Genomic DNA, 7500 nt, shown 5'->3' with positions numbered 1-7500 from the left:
TTTCATTCATGCGGGAAAAGTTGAAAATGTGTCCGAGAAGGCGCCCCTTAGGCGGACACAGGTGTCTGCATGAGCCCCTGTCGCTCAGATGCTGGAAGAGCAGTTTGAAAAAGGACCGGGGTAAAGAGGGGGAAAGCACCATATATGTGTCCGGGAAGGCGCCCCTCGGGCGGACACAGGTGTCTGCATGAGCCCCTGTCGCTCAGATGCTGGAAGATCAGTTTGAAAAAAGGACCAGAGGATAGAGGGGAAAAACACCATATTTGTGTCCGAAAATAGCTCACTTTGACTCGGACGCGTTCCCTGTGATTTCAGCCTGTCAGACATGGTGCACATAGTAACGAGATGGAGGTGTTTTGGTCGACCAGGTAAAAAACGAAAAATCGAGAGAAGGTAAAAAGTAGGTGAAAAATTAAGCCTCTCTCGTTAAGGTACTTAGAAAAAATCCCCAAAAAAAAATGAACTCCCATTGAAATGAATGGGGAAAATTTTTTTTCTCGTTTTTTTTCTAAGTACAACAACGAGAGAAGGTAAAAAATGGTTTTTTTAGCCTCTCTCGTTAAGGTACTTAGAAAAAAACCCAGATTTTTTTTTTTCTCGTTTTTTTTCTAAGTACAACAACGAGAGAAGGTAAAAACAGGTGCTTTTTAGCCTCTCTCGTTAAGGTACTTGGAAAAAATCCGAGACATGTTTGGTCTTCCCCACTGACAGTGCGCCTTTGCTGGGTAAGTTGTGGACGTGCCAGGCACCCCCGGGACACCGGTGGAACGCGGCCGGACTCGTGGTACTCCAACCCGGGCATAATTTTGGATATTTCCCGGTCCTTTTTTTCCCCACTTTCCCAACTTTTCTTCCGAATCACAGTGCGCCTTTGCTGGGTAAGTTGTGGACATGGCAGGCACCCCCGGGACACCGGTGGAACGCGGCCGGACTCGTGGTACTCCAACCCGGGCATAATATTGGATCAAATTCGGGACTTTTGCCCACTTTCCCAACTTTTCTTCCCAATCACAGTGCGCCTTTGCTGGGTAAGTTGTGGACATGCCAGGCACCCCCGGGACACCGGTGGAACGCGGCCGGACTCGTGGTACTCCAACCCGGGCATAATTTTGGATCAAATTCGGGACTTTTGCCCACTTTCCCAACTTTTCTTCCCAATCACAGTGCGCCTTTGCTGGGTAAGTTGTGGACATGCCAGGCACCCCCGGGACACCGGTGGAACGCGGCCGGACTCGTGGTACTCCAACCCGGGCATAATTTTGGATCAAATTCGGGACTTTTGCCCACTTTCCCAACTTTTCTTCCCAATCACAGTGCGCCTTTGCTGGGTAAGTTGTGGACATTGTAGGCACCCCGGAACCCTGGTGGAACGCGGCGGGACTTGTGGGACTCGAACCTGGGTGTGACTTTGGACCAAATTCGGGACTTTTGCCCACTTTCCCAACTTTTCTTCCCAATCACAGTGCGCCTTTGCTGGGTGCGTCGTGGACATTGTAGGCACCCCGAGACACTGGTGGAACGCGGCGGGACTTGTGGGACTCGAACCTGGGTGTGATTTTGGACCAAATTCGGGACTTTTGCCCACTTTCCCAACTTTTCTTCCCAATCACAGTGCGCCTTTGCTGGGTGCGTTGTGGACATTGTAGGCACCCCGGAACCCTGGTGGAACGCGGCGGGACTTGTGGGACTCGAACCTGGGTGTGATTTTGGACCAAATTCGGGACTTTTGCCCACTTTCCCAACTTTTCTTCCCAATCACAGTGCGCCTTTGCTGGGTGCGTCGTGGACATTGTAGGCACCCCGGAACCCTGGTGGAACGCGGCGGGACTTGTGGGACTCGAACCTGGGTGTGATTTTGGACCAAATTCGGGACTTTTGCCCACTTTCCCAACTTTTCTTCCCAATCACAGTGCGCCTTTGCTGGGTGCGTCGTGGACATGTCAGGCACCCCGGAACCCTGGTGGAACGCGGCGGGACTTGTGGGACTCGAACCTGGGTGTGATTTTGGACCAAATTCGGGACTTTTGCCCACTTTCCCAACTTTTCTTCCCAATCACAGTGCGCCTTTGCTGGGTGCGTTGTGGACATTGTAGGCACCCCGGAACCCTGGTGGAACGCGGCGGGACTTGTGGGACTCGAACCTGGGTGTGATTTTGGACCAAATTCGGGACTTTTGCCCACTTTCCCAACTTTTCTTCCCAATCACAGTGCGCCTTTGCTGGGTGCGTTGTGGACATTGTAGGCACCCCGGAACCCTGGTGGAACGCGGCGGGACTTGTGGGACTCGAACCTGGGTGTGATTTTGGACCAAATTCGGGACTTTTGCCCACTTTCCCAACTTTTCTTCCCATTCACAGTGCGCCTTTGCTGGGTAAGTTGTGGACATTGTAGGCACCCCGAGACACTGGTGGAACGCGGCGGGACTTGTGGGACTCGAACCTGGGTGTGATTTTGGACCAAATTCGGGACTTTTGCCCACTTTCCCAACTTTTCTTCCCAATCACAGTGCGCCTTTGCTGGGTGCGTTGTGGACATTGTAGGCACCCCGGAACCCTGGTGGAACGCGGCGGGACTTGTGGGACTCGAACCTGGGTGTGATTTTGGACCAAATTCGGGACTTTTGCCCACTTTCCCAACTTTTCTTCCCAATCACAGTGCGCCTTTGCTGGGTGCGTTGTGGACATTGTAGGCACCCCGGAACCCTGGTGGAACGCGGCGGGACTTGTGGGACTCGAACCTGGGTGTGATTTTGGACCAAATTCGGGACTTTTGCCCACTTTCCCAACTTTTCTTCCCAATCACAGTGCGCCTTTGCTGGGTGCGTCGTGGACATGTCAGGCACCCCGGAACCCTGGTGGAACGCGGCGGGACTTGTGGGACTCGAACCTGGGTGTGATTTTGGACCAAATTCGGGACTTTTGCCCACTTTCCCAACTTTTCTTCCCAATCACAGTGCGCCTTTGCTGGGTGCGTTGTGGACATTGTAGGCACCCCGAGACACTGGTGGAACGCGGCGGGACTTGTGGGACTCGAACCTGGGTGTGATTTTGGACCAAATTCGGGACTTTTGCCCACTTTCCCAACTTTTCTTCCCAATCACAGTGCGCCTTTGCTGGGTGCGTTGTGGACATTGTAGGCACCCCGGAACCCTGGTGGAACGCGGCGGGACTTGTGGGACTCGAACCTGGGTGTGATTTTGGACCAAATTCGGGACTTTTGCCCACTTTCCCAACTTTTCTTCCCAATCACAGTGCGCCTTTGCTGGGTGCGTCGTGGACATGTCAGGCACCCCGGAACCCTGGTGGAACGCGGCGGGACTTGTGGGACTCGAACCTGGGTGTGATTTTGGACCAAATTCGGGACTTTTGCCCACTTTCCCAACTTTTCTTCCCAATCACAGTGCGCCTTTGCTGGGTGCGTTGTGGACATTGTAGGCACCCCGAGACACTGGTGGAACGCGGCGGGACTTGCGGGACTCGAACCTGGGTGTGATTTTGGACCAAATTCGGGACTTTTGCCCACTTTCCCAACTTTTCTTCCCAATCACAGTGCGCCTTTGCTGGGTGCGTTGTGGACATTGTAGGCACCCCGGAACCCTGGTGGAACGCGGCGGGACTTGTGGGACTCGAACCTGGGTGTGATTTTGGACCAAATTCGGGACTTTTGCCCACTTTCCCAACTTTTCTTCCCAATCACAGTGCACCTTTGCTGGGTAAGTTGTGGACATTGTAGGCACCCCGGAACCCTGGTGGAACGCGGCGGGACTTGTGGGACTCGAACCTGGGTGTGATTTTGGACCAAATTCGGGACTTTTGCCCACTTTCCCAACTTTTCTCCCCACTCACAGTGCGCCTTTGCTGGGTAAGTTGTGGACATTGTAGGCACCCCGGAACCCTGGTGGAACGCGGCGGGACTTGTGGGACTCGAACCTGGGTGTGATTTTGGACCAAATTCGGGACTTTTGCCCACTTTCCCAACTTTTCTTCCCAATCACAGTGCGCCTTTGCTGGGTGCGTTGTGGACATTGTAGGCACCCCGAGACACTGGTGGAACGCGGCGGGACTTGTGGGACTCGAACCTGGGTGTGATTTTGGACCAAATTCGGGACTTTTGCCCACTTTCCCAACTTTTCTTCCCAATCACAGTGCGCCTTTGCTGGGTGCGTTGTGGACATTGTAGGCACCCCGGAACCCTGGTGGAACGCGGCGGGACTTGTGGGACTCGAACCTGGGTGTGATTTTGGACCAAATTCGGGACTTTTGCCCACTTTCCCAACTTTTCTTCCCAATCACAGTGCACCTTTGCTGGGTAAGTTGTGGACATTGTAGGCACCCCGGAACCCTGGTGGAACGCGGCGGGACTTGTGGGACTCGAACCTGGGTGTGATTTTGGACCAAATTCGGGACTTTTGCCCACTTTCCCAACTTTTCTCCCCACTCACAGTGCGCCTTTGCTGGGTAAGTTGTGGACATTGTAGGCACCCCGGAACCCTGGTGGAACGCGGCGGGACTTGTGGGACTCGAACCTGGGTGTGATTTTGGACCAAATTCGGGACTTTTGCCCACTTTCCCAACTTTTCTTCCCAATCACAGTGCGCCTTTGCTGGGTGCGTTGTGGACATTGTAGGCACCCCGAGACACTGGTGGAACGCGGCGGGACTTGTGGGACTCGAACCTGGGTGTGATTTTGGACCAAATTCGGGACTTTTGCCCACTTTCCCAACTTTTCTTCCCAATCACAGTGCGCCTTTGCTGGGTGCGTCGTGGACATGTCAGGCACCCCGGAACCCTGGTGGAACGCGGCGGGACTTGTGGGACTCGAACCTGGGTGTGATTTTTGATCATTTCGTGGCCTTTTGCTATGCATGCCTTCTCCCCGCTAGTTTGATGTGTGCTGCTGCAAAAGTTCCAAGAGGGCGTTTTTGCCCCCCTCCAAACTCCCTCTCTTTGTTTATAGTGCATATTTTCTGCTGGATCTACTCTCTATTTACTCCAAGGAAAAAAACTAGCCGGTCGCGGCAAATTTTTACAATCGGTCGCCAAACTACGGCACGAGGGCCGAACGCGGTACGCCGGCGTCCAAGATACGGCCCGGGGATTTTTTTGATTTTTTGGGCTTTTTTTGATTTTTTTGGACATGTTGGGCATCCCAGGACTCGGGTGCGACTGCAGGACGTGTGGGGCTCTAACCTGGGTGTGGTTTTTGGTCATTTTCCGGACTTTTGCCCACTTTCCCAAATTTTCTTCCCAATCACAGTGCGCCTTTGCTGGGTGCGTCGTGGACATGTCAGGCACCCCGGAACCCTGGTGGAACGCGGCGGGACTTGTGGGACTCGAACCTGGGTGTGATTTTGGACCAAATTCGGGACTTTTGCCCACTTTCCCAACTTTTCTTCCCAATCACAGTGCACCTTTGCTGGGTAAGTTGTGGACATTGTAGGCACCCCGGAACACTGGTGGAACGCGGCGGGACTTGTGGGACTCGAACCTGGGTATAATTTTGGATCAAATTCGGGACTTTTGCCCACTTTTCCAACTTTTCTTCCCCACTCACAGTGCGCCTTTGCTGGGTGCGTTTTGGGCATGTGGGGGGCACCTCGGACTCGGGTGGGACGCGGCGGGACTTGTGGCACTCGTACCTGTGTGTGATTTTTGATCATTTTGTGGACTTTTCCCCAGACACTCTCCACTTGTCTACCCCACTTCCCCTGTGACTTTGCTGGGGGGGCGTTTCCCCGCTGTCCTTTGTAGTGTAAGGGTTACTTTTCTTTTTTTTCTGTCTGAAAATAGGGCCCCAAAAGGCCTCACACTCCCCGGGAAGACCTGATGGACGCCTCGGCGTCACTGAAACAGGCCAATCTGTCTGAAAATATGGCCCACGAAAGGCCTCACATTCCCCGGGAAGACCTGATGGACGCCCCGGCGTCACCGAAATACGGCAAACTGTCTGAAAATAGGGGCTCCAAGGGTTCCCCACTCTTTCTGGCCCACAAAAGGCCTCTCATTCCCCGGGAACACCTGTAGGACTCCCCGGCGTCAAGGAAATACGCCAAACCGTCTGAAAATAGAGGCCCAAAAGAACTGGAAATAATGTGTTTAATTTGGGGGGTGATGTCTATAATTATGGGGGTGCATTGGAGGCGGGAGTCCACTGGAGGGCTCCACACCGTCTGAATATAGGGCCCCAAAAGGCCTGGAATTAATGTATTTAATTTGGGGGGTGCATTTGCAGCGGGAGTCCACCGGAGGGCTCCATTTCCCCACTCTTTTGTTGACATATGGCCACAAAAGGCCTCTCATTCCCCGGGAAGACCTGATGGACGCCCCGGCGTCACCGAAATAAGCCAAACTGTCTGAAAATAGGGGCTCCAAGGGTTCCCCACTCTTTCTGGCCCACAAAAGGCCTCTCATTCCCCGGGAACACCTGTAGGACTCCCCGGCGTCAAGGAAATCCGCCAAACTGTCTGAAAATAGGGCCCCAAAAGAACTGGAAATGATGCCTTTAATTTGGGGGGTGATGTCTTTAATTTGGGGGGTGCATTGGAGGCGGGAGTCCACTGGAGGGCTACACACCGTCTGAATATAGGGCCCCAAAAGGCCTGGAATTAATGTATTTAATTTGGGGGGTGCATTTGCAGCGGGAGTCCACCGGAGGGCTCCATTTCCCCACTCTTTTGTTGACATATGGCCACAAAAGGCCTCTCATTCCCCGGGAAGACCTGATGGACGCCCCGGCGTCACCGAAATAAGCCAAACTGTCTGAAAATAGGGGCTCCAAGGGTCCCCCACTCTTTCTGGCCCACAAAAGGCCTCTCATTCCCCGGGAACACCAAAAGAACTGGAAATAATGTGTTTAATTCAGGGTGCATTTGCAGCGAGTGTCCACCAGAGGGCTCCAATTCCCCAGCTATAGTCCTGGTACTCTAAAATGATGGCACTTAGTCAAATTTCCGCCTTTTTTTGATGACTTCCAACTAGGAGAGGGACTAATTTTGAGTTCCGGACCCGGGTGGAGAACCATAGCAGGTCGGCCTTCTTAAAGGGAAATGCTCCTAGGCACTTAGTCAAATTTACGCCTTTTTTTTGGACTTCCAGCGAGGAGAGGGACTAATTTTGCTTTCCGTACCCGGGTGGAGAACCATAGCAGGTCAGCCTTCTTAAAGGGACATCCTCCTAGGCACTTAGTCAAATTTCCGCCTTTTTTTTGGACTTCCAGCGAGGAGAGGGACTAATTTTGCTTTCCGCACCCGGGTGGAGAACCATAGCAGGTCAGCCTTCTTAAAGGGACATCCTCCTAGGCACTTAGTCAAATTTACGCCTTTTTTTTGGACTTCCAGCGAGGAGAGGGACTAATTTTGCTTTCCGTACCCGGGTGGAGAACCATAGCACGTCGGCCTTCTTAAAGGGAAATGCTCCTAGGCACTTAGTCAAATTCACGCCTTTTTTTTGGACTTCCAGCGAGGAGAGGGACAATTTGGCGTTCCTGACCCAGGTGGAGAAC

This window comes from Nerophis lumbriciformis, linkage group LG15 (assembly GCF_033978685.3).
Source record: "Nerophis lumbriciformis linkage group LG15, RoL_Nlum_v2.1, whole genome shotgun sequence".
NCBI classification, from domain to species: Eukaryota; Metazoa; Chordata; class Actinopteri; order Syngnathiformes; family Syngnathidae; genus Nerophis; species Nerophis lumbriciformis.
The sequence above is the reverse complement of the archived record's forward strand: the minus strand, read 5'-3'. Positions refer to the sequence as shown.